The following is a 19,103-nucleotide window of genomic DNA, read 5'->3' as shown; positions in this document are numbered from 1 at the left end:
AACCATGTCCCTCAACACAACATCCAGCCTTTCCTTGAACACCCCCAGGCTCGGTGACTCCACCACCTCCCTGGGCAGTCCATTCCAGTGCCTGACCACCCTTTCTGAAAAGTAATACTTCCTCATGTCCAGTTTTTTTAGATCTTTATGTCCACAACTGCTTTGCGAAGGTTCTATTTTTTCACCCAACTAACTTACATTAAAAAACAAATCTTCCAACAACTGTTACAAATTGCCACACTGGTGAGACTGAGAAAAATACATCCCCCAGGATGATATACTGTAAGGACAAAACCAGCAGATGATACCTGCAGGGCCTCTGCTTATGCACAAGCCCCAGAAAGAAAGGGCAGCCATTTGGAGAGGCGCTGCCATAATTCAGTCTCCCTGCACTTTATTCCCTCACCTCCTCGACTGTGTGCCCATTGGTACCAGTTGTGCTCTTGTTCATGAAATGGAGATTTGTTCTGCGTCAGAAGTGTCCACTGGGACACTGAAAAGCTCTCAGTGAAATTTCTCTAATCCATATTAACATCTATCGACCCGCTCAGGATTTATCTGAACAATGAAGAAGGCGAAGGCTGAAGGAATTATTCAGGGGATTATTCAACCTGCGCAGCTTCCAGCAAGGCCATCCGCCTCACTTGGGACATTTCATTTTCAGAAGAACCTTCCATGCTTTATCAACCTGAGATAAAAGAGTCAGGCATGCCCTATGGCAGGCACAGACACCAGGCTTTGCAATCTGCAGGGCTGGGTTAGAGAAGCCCAAATTCTCTCTTCTCCAAGCAGAAATAGAGCTTAAAAATCCACCAGCTGTGCATAGTTCATACAATCCTGTCCTCTCAATATATTTTAGCTTCTCGCTAATGCTCACATTGATGGCCTTAAACAAACAAACAAACAAACAAAAGAAAGAAAAGAAAGAAAGAAAAAGAAAGAAAAAGAAAGAAAGAAAGAAAAAAGGCAAAAATCGCAGCCGTAAAAACTGAAAAATAAGGCAAAAGGTAGCAAACACATAAAAACGGGCTTTGATGCATTTCTGTGGCATTGCTTACACACAGCAACAACCTCAAGAGAAAACACTGCAAAATCAGCTTTGAAAGCAACTGGTCACCATCACAGTATAACGAGGCTGTTTCATCTGCAACCCTCACCCACCAAAGCTGCAATGGCCAGCATTAGCCAGATTCAGGTGAAGTGGCTAACTGTGAGTGCTTGTGCAAAATTTTGATCCAAGAATATGTGGGGGTTGGAGATGTGATAATTTGCCCATCCAGTATGATCTGAGATAAATGTTTTAGCTCTCTCTACAGCCAGATTAAAAAAAAAAAACAACTTCAAATGGGATATACCTTTGCATGAAGTGAATACAGACTGTGGCTGATACAGTGCACATTGCTTTGTGAGACTGAGCTTTGAAGGGAATCTCACAGAAATGAAAGTTTTGTGGGAGACGACTTGTCCTATAATAGACCTTGAAAGGTTATAAAATACCAAAGCAACACTGTTTGCAAAATCACCAGAGTTAAATTACTTTCCTATATAAAAAAAAGCCACTAATAGCCCATGAAAGGGGCAGAGTACCACAGAGATCATCATTAAAATGTCAACAGCTGACACTAGCCAGTCCATTTTTAAAATTCTGTCTTGGAAACCGCTGTCCTATTGCTGTGTCAGTGGGATCTCATCAGCTTTTTACTTTTGCTGCCACCTTCTATGGGTGAGAGACCACTGGAAAAAAAAAAAAGAAAAAAAAAGTGTTGCTGCAACTGAACATTTTTGTATCTGGTTACCAGATAAAATTTAAAGGCTATCTGGCTTAAAGGCAGCCCAGTCTGAAATGACTTCAGAATCAGCTGTCAAGAGATTTCTAGGAACTCTGTAAGAACCACTTCAACGCACATTAAGGCAGTTCCAAGTACAGTTCCAAGGAGGGAGGAAATAATTTAGCATGTAAGGAGTCACCTCAGTAAGGGTTTATCTGTGGTTGAGTCTTTGCTGCAATTAATACCAACAGGTACAGCATGCATGAAAGCACACGAGTCAACTCTACAGCACACACCAAGCTGAAGCGCAGGCTTCCCTAAACTAAATTCAAAGAGTGGGTGATGTTTGACGTCCCTCCTGGCAATCCATAGAGATCTATGAGAAAAACAGGATGTGCACCCCCCTTTTTTTCTAAAAGCATCTAATTGCTACAGACAAAACACAAATACAGAAACGTCGGGGATGATTTCTTTCTTACCACCACCACTGTGGACCACTTCTGGCACCTGGCAACACTCAGAGCAACAGGAGAATTCCCATCTCCTCCCTCCAGGAAAGTACCACTGCTTATATTTCAAGAGATTTGCTTTCTCATTTGCCTATAAACAAAAAAGATATTCTTCAATGAATGAGGGTAAAAATATTTTGTTTAAAAGCAAAATACAATGCAAATAACACAGAGCTGCTAACCCCACTCACCCATCCTTCAGCTCAAACTCTCCCTATAAACATTAACTGTCTTTTCTTTAGGTAACGAAAAAAAGAAAACAAAACCAAAAAACAGCTCCGTTCCTCTTCCCATGTACTAATGTCACACCCTGCTCCACATGCATCAACTACCTTTACTTTCAGAAGGTCTGGCTGGCACATATCTATGAAATTAAAAGCAAAAGTGCTCTATTTATATTTAGTAGTGAAACTGCAGCTCCTATTCAGAAATGAGAAGGGGTTTGCATACTGAAGAACTAACCTACTTTTCCTAGCTTTACTAATAAGCATAACAAAGGGTATTTCTTCTACCTACAAAACCCCGTCTTCATAGAAGTTATTTGAAAATGAAGCAGAAGCAATTATCTATTCTCAAAACACACACTTAATCCCTATATTTTATTAAGAGTGAGGTTTTTTTAAATGATCTTGAAGCAATTAAGTTAATCATTATTTAATTTTAGATTTACTGAACTGAAGATTTACTTCAGACACAAGCTCACTTTCCACATAATTTAGTCACAGTAATTAGAGATGCACTTTACCCAGAGGTGGCTTGTTTAAAGCGTGCTATCTGATTTCACAAGCCCTGCAAACTAGATGCAACGTTTATGTAGAAATCTACAACTCAAACTTCAAAACAAGAATAACCCTCAATAAAATCAGATTTAACAGAATGCAAACCTGTTTTTCTCAAAAATAATAATTACTTTTTCTCAAAAGTAATAATAAAGCCATTCAAACATCTATCCTGAAACTCAGGAAATCACGAAAGTGAACACCACGAACCCACCACGACTTTTACCAGAGCTTAAAGACGTTGAATCCTAGTCTGTCCCGAGTTGGAAGGGACCCATAACAATCACTGAGTCCAGCTCCCAGCTCCACACAGGACTACCCAAAAATCAGGCTATATTTTAATCAGGTCTAATTTTAATCAGGATGTAGGGCCTGCAGAAAAATGTATACATCTAAGAGAATGCCCAGCAGACATCTGATACTGGAAGTAACCAGAACTCCATTCTCCACTGCAGAATTCTGTGACAGTTGTATGAGAGAAGCAGAAATGACAACCAGGCATATAGGCTCATATAGTGAATATAGAACCATAGAATCATTAAAGGGGAAAAGAGTTCTCTCTGTTCATTAGATTCAATGACCAGTCCATCCCCACCATGCCCACTAACCGTGTTCCTCACTGCTTGAACATCTAAAGGGATGTTGACTCCATCACCTCTCTGGGCAGTCAGTTTCAGTGCCACTCCATTTTTTCTGAGAATAAACATTTCCCAACCTGAATATTTACTCTGCACCCTACACCATTCAAAAACTGCTTTAACTCTGACCTACTTCAGAGAACTTTGTGCAACCACACTGTTGACATCGACTCACGCCAACAACTAGTGAGCCATTCAGCAAGCTGGTAATGCTCTACCTGAAATTTAGGTTTCTACAGTTAATGGCATCACTGCCAGTCCAGCTGGGCTGGCGCAGTTCCCAAGGTCAATTTTATGTCAAAATGTGTTTGCTGGTTTTTGGAGCAAAGAGTGCCATCATCCACCATTTCTGTTAGAGGCAAGGGAAACAGATGACCAGGCAAGCATTTTAAAAGATTACATCACTTTCTACAGTTCTCTCTTGAAAGCTGTCCAACAAAATACAACTGCTCAGTGTTCAGATTCAACTGTTTTCAAATCAAGAAAAATCTCATTCTCTCCAAATATGGAAACGATAGATTTTTTTCAAGATTTTAAAATCCCTACTGTTACGATGTAATTTGGCTTTCTGCACAGAAAGGGCCACATGAACATGGCATCAACCACACACAAGGCTTTCATAAAGAGTGACAAAAATTAAAACATGTAGCTACAAAGACAGCGGGACATGAAAGATTTACTGAAGGGAGATTACTGAAAATAAAGGTAAGTAAATTTAGGTAAGGTATTAGGAAGAAATTCTTTCCTCAGAGGGCGGTGAGGTGCTGGCACAGCTGCCCAGAGAAGCTGTGGTGCCCCATCCCTGGAGGCTCAAGGCCAGGTTGGATGGGGCCCTGGGCAGCCTGAGCTGGTGGGGGGCAGCCCTGCACACAGCAGGGGTTGGGGTGGGTGGGCTATGAGCTCCCTTCCAACCCAAACCATTCTGTGATTGATTCTCAGCTATCTGGACTTTCAGTAAACATTAAATAATACTTTTCTGTGTGGCATTGCATGAAGTAAACAAGTTGGAGACCTGTCACTTGGAGCTGACATCAGTAAGGATCCCGCCCAGGAGAGATGGTGACAGAATAATGTGGAGAGAAAAAGCTGCAGACTTTCCATGAGTCACTAACAAACACACTAAATAAAAAACAATATCAGTTTGCTGGTTCATTTTCATCAATTACAGCTTACATAAAAGATGACAGCAGATTAAGACAATGTTGGAAAGCAATTTCAACAGAAATGTGAATTGAATTGTCATGCAACAGGTAACACAATCTTAAAGGCTGGAGCCACACAAGCAAGATGGAGAGTTCCTAATATATAGTGCACAACTCCACATGTAAAACAAGCAAGCTCAGATAGATGCTGGAAGCTGGTGAGTGCCAGGAGTAGAAGGGCCTTGATGTACTAGCTGATCTTAGCACAAAAAGGCTGTAAGTCACCACAGAGATGCAGCTGTGCAAAATGCTTATGCAACCCTGGGATATATCCAGAGAAACATTTCCAAGAGAGACAGAAATACATGGAAATACAGAGAAAACTCTGCTAAAATCCCATTTGGAATATTGCACAAGACAGATCACCTATGTTCAAAAAGGAAGCTCTGGAAACAAAAGAGTCTGACAGAACGCTTCCACACTGTGCACATGGTGACCTGCATGCATGGCCTGAACAAAATGGTTTAGAGTGAATGCATTTGCCCCTGTAAGACAATAAAGATAAAGATGAGGAAGGGGAATAAGCTATCTGAGCCAGAAAGGCTGCTGGTACAAGAACAGAAAGGCATCAGCTGATCAGAAGCGAGTTTCAGAAGGAACCAAACCAGAACAGCAGTGTTCTCAGTGAAGCTTTCAGAACAACAAACCCATGTGCTTAAGGAGCCCTTTGTGATATCTGTGAGAAGGGCACAATGATACAACACCTGTTCTTTACAGCTCACAGTATTTTTGGGCTACTCTATCTAAACATCCACTGAAGGGTCTATGAAACAATCACCAAAAGCAGCTGGTCCTTTGTGGGGTAAGTGGTACAGTGTGTGGCTTACAGAAGAAAAATACATAAATAAAGCTGATTTATAGGGGAAACTGCAAATAGCTCAACTCATCTTCCTTGCAGGCCAAAAAGGCAAACAAATATCTCCTAATTTAAAATAGTAATTTTAGCAAATTTATTTACATTAAAACCTTCACCTGCCAAGTACGGTAATATAAAGTGTGCATTATAAAAGCTCAGCATAAAAATATTCGAGTCCTGCTTCCCAGCATCCCCCAATACAGCAATCAGCAGAACCAATGCAACAAAGCATGCTACAGTTCAACAAACTGCACTGCTTGAGCCAAGCAGCTCCTTGGAACAAGTAAATGTTCTGCTTTCAGAGTGATTCTTAAGCACTGCCTTCGTGGCATTTCAGAGGGATCTTTGCCTTTTCACTGTGTACTGCTCCTCTCATGCAGACATTTTACTAAAACTGATAGTACTGAGGTCAAAGTTCCCATAATGAGACACTACAACCGGTAGGAGAAAAATATCTGGTTCAATATTGGAACAAGGCAGTGTTATGCAAGAGAGCAGGATTTGAAAGCAAGTTAGATCTGATACTTTCTGCTGTACTGGTACACGCATGAATGCTGGAGCCCCCAAGTAAGAGAATCTTTCCGTTTAGGATCCTTATCTTCTCCCACTTTTTAATTTATTATTTATTTAATAAGTATAACCATGAACTAGAAATATATCAAATTACTGCTTGGATGTCTGCCAAGACTCATCAAAAGCATTTATACAGTACATCGAGCACAAAAAAAATTGCATCTGAGTACATACATTTCTCCATTTCAAAGAGAACTTCTTTCAATTAAATATACATGTGCATGCACTTAAATGCTTATACAGTTTCTCTTGCATCATGCCTTGCTCTGAATGCAAGATGATAACCCCCCAAACCACATCTCCATAAGCTAGTTTGATATCTCAAGCTTTGAAAATATTCTCAGCACTCCAACATATACAGGACACAGAGTTGAATGCATCCAATTTTGTCTTCAGCATCATCTCACAAGGACAGTACTTTATGACCATTTAGATATCAATTGAAGAGCTTCAGGAAACTACTTTCTGTGACCATCCTACAATTGTGACCATCATCTCATAGAAGGAATACCCCTAACCACTAACTGCTCCCCTAATAACAATAAGAAATGGTAGACTCTGAAACTGCTTTCAGAAGAGGAAAACTTCAATCATAGTAAAAAAAAAAAAAAATCAGGCAATATCAGTAAAGGTACAAAGGGTTTAAAACACACTGTTAGAAATATTGGCATTCCCAATGCATAACTGAACTGTAAACCTTCTTGCTAAGGTTGTTACCAGGTCGCTTAACAAGGCTGGGAAGAAAGGAGCTAGATTAATCAGAGAAATCAAAATTAGGAGAACATTACAGTGAAAACACCAATCCTGTTGACTGTAAATCCTTCTACAAGGTATTCAGGATAAGTCAGATGGACTACTGACCCAGATAGACAACAGATGTTCTTCCTTTTCAGGATGGAAATTAGGCTTCTACAGCAAACAAAGGGTTTAAATTTCCAGTTGTCATGGTTTTATGATTTTTGGTTATCAGTATTCCACATCATAACATCATGTAGTGCACTGGGAGTTAAAGAGTTAATGCTCCAGGTCTGTAGACTGTGGATAGTTCTGGGTACCTGGTTCTCAGAAGAGAAGAACTACATACTACATACCCCAGAGGACTCCGCGCTACTCTGTTTCTGTTTTCCATTCAGAGGGAAAGATAAAACTGCTCTCACACCACGAGCTGTTCCCTTTTTTCCCCTTCTGATCGGCCTGGCTTGATGCCTCACCTTAGCAAAAGAGCAAGACCTTCAGTTTTTTGATGCCTTCTCTTGTTTTACTTGATTTATTAGTTTCAATTCTAATTACATTGTATTATGTTGTATTATCTTATCTTATCATTTTATTATATTTATTATATTATCTTATTATCTTATTATCTTATTTAGTAAATCAGTTTGTTTCTCCTCAGATTGTTGCTGCTGTTTTGCTTTTAGGCTCCACCTCCCTACCCTTTCCCCTCGTCCCTTTTTCCACTAGTCACAGAACCAGGCATCAGTGCAACCTGGAACCAAACCCTACAGCTGTGAGCTTCTCTGTAAGAGGGGGAAGAGAGAAGCACGAATGAAGGCGATACGTTTACCTATGTCCTCCTGGCTCATTCAGCTTCTGTATTCATCTTGAGCAAGGTTGGGCAGCAGTTCATAGAATCATAGAATGGCCTGGGTTGAAAAGAACCATAATGATCATCCAGTTTCAACCCCCCTACTGTGTGCAGGGTCACCAACCAGCAGACCAGGCTGCCCAGAGCCACATCCAGCCTGGCCTTGAATGCCTCCAGGGATGGGGCATCCACAGCCTCCTTGGGCAACCTGTTCCAGTGCGTCACCACCCCCTGAGTGAAAAACTTCCTCCTAATATCTAACCTAACTGTGTCTAATGTTGTCTGTAGCTTCCTGTAGAGACAGAGCTATGATGGTTAAACATCCTCCAGCAGATCCAAATGTGGCAGCTAAAACATGACTGCCCTCTCTTGTATGTTCTATCCTTCTGCTGGGATTACTGTTTCAGAATGGGAACACACATCTGAACCTTAGTTGTCCCAGTTAACAACTCAATGCCTTACTTCAAAAACCTCCAATAAATGTGCATTCTTGCAATGGCTTCTTTATTTTTGGGTGTTTGGCTTTTTTTTTAGGGTAGCTGGAAAATTCTGTTGGAGTTCCCTGTGAGCTGCTGGGATATGCACAAGGTCCCTCCTGCAGTACCAACAGCTGATAATATCTGGAGGAGCAAGTGATGGCTGACATCAAAGCAGCGAGATTTGCTAGACAATCCTGGTCTAAGCTGAAGAGGTTGAATTATTCTTGATTAAAGAGGCTATAAGACTTCTGATACCTGAGACATCCTAGCAACAGAAACAAGGCGAATCCTCAGCAAGTTAAGTCAGTAGTCTGTGTGATACTGCAGAGCTTAGTTGAAAAACTTGTTTCACTCCTAGCTTCCATCCCAGGCTGGATATGCTCTGGGCAGCCTAGTCTGCTGGTTGGCAACTCTGCATATAGCAGGGGGGTTGAAACTAGATGATCATTGTGGTCCTTTTCAAACCAGGCCATTCCGTGATTCTATGATTATATATGATATATGCAAAAGGAAATCATGGCCATACAGTATTAGGCAAACTGGAAAAGCCACAGCTGTCCTTAACAACTGTGACAGAACATCATTGAACTAAGGTAAGCATGCACAATCCTGAAAAATATATTAGCCCAGTTATAGTCAAGAAAAGCTTATTCCCAAGAAATCTAATGATTTATCCGCAGTTTCTTAGAGATCAATTACATCCAAGGTTTTGCAGTGAATAAATGCTGATTGAAGTCAAGATGAAAGACAGCCCAAAAGAGAGGATATATGAGAGAAATTTAAGTAGGCTCAGGCTAGGTGTCTGAATTTCCCTGTGTTTCGAAGTGCTTGGTATACAAGGCTTTTGGCTGGGTTTATTAATGAAAAATACATTATGAATACATTCTAAATGTGGATACAAGCTCACCCATGCCTTATGAAAGAATTACCCAAACTGGTTCCTGGAAAGCAATAGACTGTAAAAGAAGACCTAAATTATATTTTGTAAAGCAAATGGATATTTAATTGCAGGCGTACGCTTTTTGCACAGCAATATACAAGTCTGTCATGTTCAGAGCAACTCCAGTGATTTTTATTTTCCTTTTAAACACTGGAATATTTTTTTTGTTTAGAGTATTCCTATAATGAAAAATACTTATGGTAACATAGTTCTGCTTAATACAGAGCTACACAGCTGCCTTCACAGAAACACAGACAGTTAAATGTTGTATTCGGGACCTAAATATTATAGCAACTGACCTGCAGGGTGAGGAATAATTTTTTGTTTCCTAATTTCCCACTCTTTTAATCTTTCAAGTCCATTAAAAAAAAAAAAAAAGTATTCCTCTGTATTCCTCGATTGACCTTCCCAGTGGCACCTTCCTTGCATTATGCTGCACTTCTGCATTCACTTTGTGCACTGCCTCAAACATTGGAACCAATGTCCTAGTACTAGTCCTAGTACTGCCTTCAGGGTGAAACCTCCAGCACACTGGTGAGGTTGCGCAAGCTTTTCTCCCATTACTCCAACATTTTCTTCAGTGTGCAGTGGGTTTATAGACAGATTTTAGCTCTGTAGATCTTTTAGGGGCCGTCAGTCTGGGGAGGAAAAAAAAAAAAATAAAAAATAAAAAAAAATCCCAGAACACAATTCTTCATAATTAGTCACTAATGAGAAGAAATTGATCGCTAATTTTTCTGCTCTGATCTTCCACAAGCAGACCTTCCAGGTACTCCAAATTAACTGTTTCTTATGAATTCATTGATAAAGTTAATATGAAGGAGTCATCTGCTGGGATTTGAGACTTGCAGTTAGTATTTGGCAGAAATATCTTTATACGTACTCCAGTTTCTAGCAGTTCTAAAAAGAAAGTGAATATGTAAAGCAATAGTCTCATCAGGATTAAAGCTCCCAGCCAGCCTGGCATGTGCAACACACTCTGGCCCAGCTGGCCACCCTGGCTGGGCTCTGCTGGCTGTCCCACCTGCCAGACAGCCACTCTCTGTGCCAGTCACCACTTCAACAAGGCTAGCAAAGCGGACGGACTCATGTCCATACAGGGATGCCTTCCACTGGGAAGCTAAAGGCTGCCCCTTTGCAAGAGATGGGTAAGTGGGCTCTGGGGACCCAGCCGCATGGGATGCCAGCTGGTCCCACCCACAGCTGCGTTTTCCCGAAGGTACCTCTCCCCACTGCCAACACACAGAGTCCTGCTATCTCTCTGCAGTGCAGGGAAGTCTATTTTCCCCATCTGTGAAGCAGGAAAATGACTCACAGCCAGGCTAAGTAATTCAGAGACCAACCGCGTAGCCTCCCAGGCCCCTTCGAGGAGCAAAACATCTCCCTGAGCTCACCCTTACAGATGCCTCTTCCCCTTCCACGTAAGTCCCTTTTTTACAAGGGACTGCCACTAAGGTCATGAGTCAAGCTGGCTTGTCTATAAATACTCCCAAATACCATTCCTCATCCGCTTTACTGTTTCCCACGTGACCTTCTGCCACCACACTCTGCAGACCCTTCAAGCTTCGAAGTATTTGGAAAGCACCCATGGTCACTGCACCAGCAACCTGCTGGCTGGAGACAGGAAGATCCCAGCCCTGGGCACAATCCTGAGTGGCAGCTGGTGGATCATCCTTAGCTGCTGTTCCATACCTCCTGAGTAGGTCAAACTACCTGTACTGCTGTTTATTCAGTATTCATGCTTAAAACACAAGTGAAATTAAAAGGATGTAGAACAGCAATCTAGTTAAGAACTTTATTGAACACAAGCAGCATTTTAGAAATAAAATCTATTATAAAGCACTTGCAGGCCTAATTAGAAATTTACTCTCTGCCCAAAAGGCTTTTAAAGAAAGCTTTAAACTTCTGAACTTCCACAGATAAGATCTGAACAGGCAGCAATGGAACTCACCACAACGCCATCGTATCTCATTCCATAGTGCAAACAAGTTAAATTCACCTGTACTTAAGAGCCCTCTCAGGGGCCAGGGCTGCCCCACCCTCAGCAGGTGGAGGAAGCCTGCCCAGAGCGCTCTCTGCTCTTGCCAGCCCAAAATCTGGCAGCACAGCCCCGGCTCAACCCAGCCAAGAGAGTGACTGAAGCAGATGCCAGCTATTTTTACACTTACACACATCTACATTTGACCCGCTTGGAGAGGAGAAGCAGCTGCAGCAACAGTAATGAGGAGACAGCCCCATTGTGGAGAAGGGGTACTGATGGCCAGGATGCAGCCACAACCTTGAAATGCTCAGCAAGCTGTTAAGGTGTGTTCTTCTCTCCATGGCTGTGGCAAGCTGGCTTTTAAGAGAATTGAAGTGCACCCAGAGAGACATTTTAAAAATAAATAATAAATAAATGGCATTTTCATACAGGAAAGATGGCAGTGTACAGTCACACCATGAATAAGGATGTGGGTGGGGAGCAATTGTGAGAAGCACTTACAGGCAGGCTGGCTTACATCTGTCAGGAAGATGTGAGAGCAGAGCAAGGAGGAGAACACCTCCTGGGCCCCCTCCAGCTCCACCTGCTGTAAGCCAGCAGCGGCTGTACACCTGCGAGCTGCCAGAAAGGCCCCAGTGCCCTCCTCCCTGTGCATCACCCAGTGCACAGCCTTTCTTGGTAGCAGCAGACTGAGAGCAGCACACACCTGGTTTGGCTAAGTCTCAGCATTTCCTGACACTGCATGGCATGCACTTTTTGCAAATAAAAGAACTTAGCTTGCCTGGAAGGCCACTGAAGTGATACTCTAACCTCAAACTAATCTGAGATTAAAACTAATGTATTAACTGATACACCAGCTTGTTCTCACAATGCAGATCTCAAAAGGCTATTCAGAATGTAATGGCTAGCTTTGTGCAAGGAACCTTGCGTGTGGGAGATCATCTGCAAATTGAGAATTACTTCAAAATCCATCTCAAGTGTGTCACTCTCCTGCTCTGAATATCTCAGTTTCTAAGATTAGAGATCTTTTGGATGATTATTCATACCCTCATCTCATACTAAAAAAGAGGCCACATTTACTCTACTCCAAACTGTAACTGAAACCATTCAGTGCAAGCAGCCTTCCTATCAAGGGACCCTCTTTGCAGTGAGACCTTTTATGGACCTTGGAGTTTGAAGGAGGCATTTATTGTCATTTTTTTCCAGAAACACAAGAGCTGTGCAGTCTTCTAATCCCTGAGACTGCAAAGGCCCATCTTCTACAGCTGCAGTAATTAAGCCAACTTCTCATGCCATTACCCACCTCAAGTCTCTTGCTCAGCATCTGCTCTATTCCCACACTGCATTCTCAAATCAAACCAAGATAAGCTATTTTCTAAGGTCAGCTGACTTGTTTCTCCCTCAAAATCACTGCAGCCAAAATGATTCTGGTATAAAGCATTGTGCTAAATATCCAAAAGGTCTCTTATAAAGGGGGGGGGGGGAATGTAGACATCAGTGCGTGTGGATATTTTTAGCACCTGAGTTGTTCTATATTTATTCCTTTATGTCTCCCTGAAAAAAAAAGAAAAAAGAAAAAAGAAAAAAGAAAAAAGAAGCATGATTTCTGATGAAGCATTACCAGAAAATAGAGCCTACTGGCAAGGCTGCTTTATGAACCTGAGCTTGATGAACACTGCAACATGCTTGTCACACTACCCATTAATCTCAGGGTTAGGAGCATACACAACATCCTTAAGCACAATCTTTTTGCCATTCTATTTAGATGCAACACCCTAGACTCATGTTTTAAAAAATGGGAGCCTGAAGTAGTTGTAAAGGCCTAAATCCCCAGGCCCCGTGCAACATAACCTCAAGAAGCTTTCTGAGTTAACTGTTAAAAGCATAGCCAAACCACCACCTCAATCTCAAATCAGCAGCAACAGCAGCATCTTGAGCAATATTTAGGCAATAAAAGATTACTTCTCTCCTCCTTATTCTGTTTCCTTATAGCTGTCACCTTCTTGGCTCAAAGACTCCTGTCCCATCACCTCCAACGCTTTTACTCCAATATTCTTATGCCCCTGATCATCAAGGGCATGGTTTATTCATGTGGGAAGAGATGCTTCTGATAGACAGGAAAAGCAGACTGTGTTACGGAAGCTATACCCAATTTTAGTTTCATTTAAAAAGTTTAGTTTCATTTTCATTTAAAAAGAAAGAAAATAAAGGAAGACTGGATCATATATTGCAAAAAAATCAATTTTTTTTCAATAAATAAATTGTATTTTGCAACTTGCAGTATTTCAATTTCCTGCTCTAGGAATGTACCAGTTATCCACCCACAGTTATGTTAGACATTTGAGTTATGGCTGATCTTTTAACATATTGTAACAGGAAAACTTGGAGTAGTGGAGGAAAGAAACTAATTTAATAACTACCTCTCTCTGTAAACCTGAAATTTCTCTCTTCTCTGAGCTCAGAGGACTCAATCTTCCTTCCAGATATCCCCTACCTGTAAGACAGGTGTATCTCATCACTCAGCCATACTCTCCAAGTGTTTTTCCAGCAGGCATTACCTACATATAGCTAGCTCTCTCATCCTAGAATAAGCAATGCACAGCGAGGGACTCCACAGCATGAAACTAAACTGACAATAGCTCAGGGCACACACATACGAATAAGTCTGGCCAGTGACAAGTTATTACTGATTGCACGTGGTACAAATCACTTGAGTCTGCAACTTGCCGCAAAGTATGGATTTTCAAAACATTATAGGTCTTTCCAAATGAGAAGTATATGCACCTCACATCAACCTCAGACTGACCCTTGTATATCTACCTTTGAAGACATTGCAATGCATCACTATTGCACTGTAGAAGCCAGCAAGACTTCAGGTTACATTTATAGAATTTTAAAACAAACTGCTCTGAAGGCTTTCACTTGAGCAAATTCACCTGATGGTCCTATCCAGCTTTCAACTGCTTTTAAATGAAATGTTTCCCATCCAGCAGTGGTTTCATTTGAATCTTCTCAAGAAAACGAAAAACAAGAAAATTCAAAATTCTTCTCTACTTAAACATACAAAATCATCATTAAAAAAAATAAATAAATCTCTGTGTTGCCAGCTCCTCTTTTACTACTAAATAAGTTTATCATTGTAAAGCATCCCAAAGCAAAGGAACAGAAACATCAAAATTTGCAGAAAGAGAGAAATCAAATGCTGTATACCCTCTACGGTTATTTCAAAACATAACAAAACAGAAAACATATACTACAGCTGAAGCAAAGAGTTTGCATAAGAGAAGTACAGCTGTGGGAGAAGGAATAGCATTGTAAATTTATCCTTATTTCTGGGATTGGAACCACTTAAGCTCACATGATAATTCTTTCTCAGATAATTTGCCTACCTTTTGTGAACTGGATAATCCTTTCTTTCAAAATGGACTGGAGTCATGAATAAGCATGGCAAAAAAAGTTTATCCAGGAAAATGCATTCCAAATGAGAAGGATTTTATGTTGATGGTGGTTTATTTATTTACTTTTACCTCTGTCAGTGTTCCATTCTGCTATGTTGTTTGCTATCCAAATTAAACTGTTTTGCAGCCTTTTGTTAGCGTTCTGGTATCAAACTGATCACAGATAACCCAAGCACTGAAAGGTCAACAGGCATCTAGGTATAACCCATTTGTAATTGCAGTCACTCACGTACCTTTCTCAGTACTAGAGTCCTCCAGCATGCTTCTCTAGGCAGACCCCCTGAAGACATCCTAAAGATATGAGCTGATTCATTAACCAAAGCCCTGAATATTGACTCACAAGGACATCTCCAGATTACAGAGGGAGTCACTACCAGGACAGCAGTGATGCAATCCAAAGAATCACATCCAACACATGAGCTACAAAGATAGCTTCTTTCAGAGGAATGAAGACTGCAACAAGATCTCCAGCATAGAAAGTTTTTTCACAGAGAGAGTGGTGGTACAGGCTGCCCAAAAAAAGCTGTAGATGCCCCATCTCTGGAGGTATTCAAAGCCAGATTGGATGGGGCCCAAGGCAGCCTGGTCTGCGCACATACCAGACTTCCTTTGGATGAAACTAAACCAGAAGATTCACTCTGAACATCACTCCTAACCAAGGCCCCCAAGAGGGGGCTAACTAAGCAAGGAGCAAGGCTGCTGACTTGTGAGTGCAAGAGGACTGGCTATCAGTGCCACAGAGATGAAGACAGCTTTCTTAAAGGCAGGTGGTAACATGGCAGACATAACTTAAAGAGATCATTGAGCACATCACCAACCCTGCTCCCAACAACGGGATGTGCACACACTGGAGCCGGAGTCATCACACAGGAGATTCTGAAGAAAAAAAGCCACCGCAGTTTCTGGCATAACTCTATGCTTCCCATTCCCAGACTCTGCAGGTAACTCCTGTGGGGGAACATGCATAGAACAGACACCCCCCTTTGCCCTTTCTGCTTCATGGCCAGCGCCAACAACCTCCAGCGCTATTACCTCTGATTCCAACCCAGTGCATTGCCTTTCTGTGACTACTGCTAGGAAAGATGGATGCATACACACCAGTTGAAGCAGACTTACACTGCTTGGGTTTGCTAAGAGCCAAACAAACATCATCAGTCTGACTGGAAAGGCCGTCACGCTTTTAAAAAGCAGTTCCAGAAAGGCAAAAGATTGCTTTTGTTCACAGCATAGCAAGCTGCTAAACTGCTAAATCCTCCAGTCCTTGCTCCATACAAAAGTCCTGTGACCAAGAACATCCGCACACAGTGTGTTCTGCTAACACAGCACTTCTAGGGCTTCCCCACAAAGAACCTGACATATCCCCCCTACTTTCCTAGAATACTAAGATACATAGTGATAATATGGTAAAAGCACTACACACAGCAATAGTTTCAATCACAACTATAGCTACCTGATCATAATTTGGGCTGTTTCCATTTATCTGGAACACGAGGCAGGGAGCAACTCTTGGAGTGGTCAAGCATGGTAAGACCCTTCCCCTCATTCTGGTCCTTTTTTCATATTTCAACAAGCCTTCTGATATTTAAAGGAAGATTATAAACAAGAAAAAAATAAACTTTTTAAACAGCTAGATAGTGATAGAACAAGGTTTAATGGTTTTAAAATAAAGGAGAGATTTAGATTAGATGTTTAGAGGCAGTTTTTCAAAGAGAGGGCAGTGAGGCCCTGGCACAGGCTGCCCAGAGAAGCTGTGGATGTCCCATCCCTGAAGGTGTTCAAGGCCAGATTGGACGGGGCCCTGGCAGCCTGATCCAATGCCTGATGGACCATGCACTATGTTAATATAAGAGGTTTGGAAGACTGCTTTGGAAATCTGCACTCATATCCGATTCACCCACCTAACATCAGCTCATCACTGGTAGTAGGCACTGAAGGTACTGCTATTTTACAGATGACAGTCGCTTTCTTGTGCAAGGTCTGGGCTGCTAAAAATTTCATCTGGTGACAGCAGAGGTGTGTTATGATCCAATGGCAGGTCTTGAATCTTCATACACAAAAACTCCATGCCCAAATTTGTTCACTAGGATCAGAGACAAAGCAGCAGCAAAACTTTCAACAAAGCTGTTACTTCTGACTTGTTCCTCGAATAAGATGGCCAAGAGAGAGATATTTTGGTCATTTGTATGTGCTCCTGGTGCAAGTAATGGTGAAAAATACCAATCTCAAGACTCAGGAGGAGATTCAGGCAGCAGGTCATGGGTCACTCAAGTAAGTGGGAAGATAAACTAATTTTGTTCCCACAAGAGGCCTGCACAGACACTAATTAGTGACAGGACAATGATATGTTGGCATCCATCCTATGAAACAGGGAGGAACCATCAGATATTTTTTGGAGGAACAGTCCGAAGAGCAGAGGTTAGTAAGACACCTCTGCAGTGCATGCACAGAGAGGGCAGCGTGACTGGAGAGAAAGCTAACTTGAATTTAAAGAACAGTAAGCAGACAAACATAAAACTGAAGCCTGATGCAATGACCTGCTCCTGCTAAACTGCACATTTGATCAGGGCAAGCACAGCCATGACTTCTAGTAAAATGCTTCCCTCTTCCATGCACAAGAATCCACAGAGAGCAGCTCCAAACTCCAGGCCGAAGTCCAATACCACACTGCTGGGAAGAAACTTATTTTCTCCTTAAAAGCATTACAGGTACATGCTATACTGCAGTACTTGATTGTCTTAATAAACTTTTGTTTCAGATGCCTGATAGAAAGGTGCCTTTTAAGCCCTCCTTTTCCTACAATACATACATTGACCAAAATACATTTGTTTTTATTGCCACTGCAACTACTAGCAAAGAGAGCGGCTAGCATGTATGTTTAAGCAACTGATAAGGACAGAAAAGCAAACGACACAGTCCTTTGACTTCCAGTTTGAGCAATATCCCAAGTCCGAACATTTCCTAAGGGTATATTTTCCCATTCTTACTCCAAACACCAAACATTCAAAAACCCCAGTGTTATCAAACACTGAACTAGTACAAATCAGCATCTTGGGATCTGAACCCATGGGCTGAAGGGCAAACTTCTGCAGCAGCCTTTTTGTTCATTGGTGGACTTTGTACTGATTCTGAAGTTACAGAGTTTAATGTAAGGGTACAAGCCTGTTTTGGCATGTACCCTGTCAAGCAAAGTTGCCATTATTACTTGAGGCAATGCTATTTTACAGTAATTATTTGTTGTATTTCTGTGCTTTCCCAGTTCTTCTAGTAGATGCTCTTTGAACTTGGTGCTGGCACCCCAAGGACAAGAGAAACAGCTGCTGAACAGAAGGAAAAATAAATCAGGCAGTTCACTCACTCTTCTTTTAGGAGTTCCCAGCCAACAGGGAATAGCCAAACTGTGTGACAGGATGAAAAGGGAATAAAAATGTAAATTCAGGACTGGGTAGACCTAATAAGCTGCCTGAAAGAGAGGATGGAAGCGGCTCCATCTCTGAAGAGATATGAGATAGACCTTCAGATACGATGAGGAAAAATCCTTACCAAAGCTATAGACTTAAAACCTTTGTGTCACACACTCCTGCTTGTGTTTGGACAACACTCTGAGGTCTGGAGAGAGAACTGATGTGAGCATGGCTAATCACTGGACTGATGAATCAGCTCTCCAATGTACATTCTCCTCAGGGAGAGAAAAGAGAATTGGCAGAGGACAGTGCTGCAGAAGACAGCAATATTAAGAAACAGCTGCTGAATTTGACGCAGGAGCACTTTGGTGCAGTGTTCTTGGTCAAAATCATCATCCCCAGTGAAGCATATCCCACAGCTTGTAAGAAACAAATACATTTCCTTACGATATCCAGTCATGGCTGGTTCCTTGCAAATCCAAATGCTGGAACAGCACAGCCCAAGGCTTTTGATACTGTACATTCAAGTAGCAGCGAGACAGAAAACAAACACAGCAAAGATCAAGGAAAATCAATATTGATGGAAATCTCTCAAGGATAATAGTATCAGTTGTGTGCAACAAAAAGCAATGAGCTTATAACACATCTATAGCTCTATTTCATGAAACCTGCACTGGTCTGAGGACCATTTTTTGTAGCCACTTGTGGTTCTTCGGCCTTGAGTCAGCACTGTTAGCTTCACTTTGTAACCTTTAATGGGATTATACGCAAAAATAACTTTGCAGTTTTTATTGTTATTTTATAAGAACCTTGAGCCACACTAAAACAGGAGAGCAAAGCTCCAGGTAGGACTGTACAGCCCAATAGATTTGCTGCAATTTGCAGAAGTAACTTCATGTGTCATACATCTCTTCTGCTAATTGAGGCAGAGGC

At 41.6% G+C, this 19,103-nt stretch overlaps 1 protein-coding gene across 3 annotated transcripts in view; it reads right to left on the bottom strand.

Moving 5' to 3' along the window:
- AGPAT3 (1-acylglycerol-3-phosphate O-acyltransferase 3) overlaps positions 1-19,103 on the bottom strand; it is a 93,016-nt gene that overhangs the window by 49,635 nt on the left and 24,278 nt on the right. Inside the window, exons 1-2 of one of the 3 annotated variants that reach the window (XM_042810367.1) lie at positions 3,666-3,718; positions 2,249-2,369 (exon numbers count right to left, since the gene is read on the bottom strand). The exons of 1 other annotated variant lie outside the window; for it this stretch is intronic. The gene's annotated coding sequence lies outside the window, so the exon portion shown is untranslated. Of the gene's footprint in view, positions 1-2,248; positions 2,370-3,665; positions 3,719-19,103 lie in introns of those variants that run through there. One more of the 3 variants, XM_042810366.1, reaches the window with a different exon arrangement.

The sequence above is a fragment of the Centrocercus urophasianus genome, unplaced genomic scaffold (genome assembly GCF_019232065.1).
Source record: "Centrocercus urophasianus isolate 14NV4802_14NV808 unplaced genomic scaffold, USGS_Curo_1.0 seq_12, whole genome shotgun sequence".
In the NCBI taxonomy this organism is placed as follows: domain Eukaryota; kingdom Metazoa; phylum Chordata; class Aves; order Galliformes; family Phasianidae; genus Centrocercus; species Centrocercus urophasianus.
This window is presented reverse-complemented; position numbering and strand designations above follow the sequence as displayed.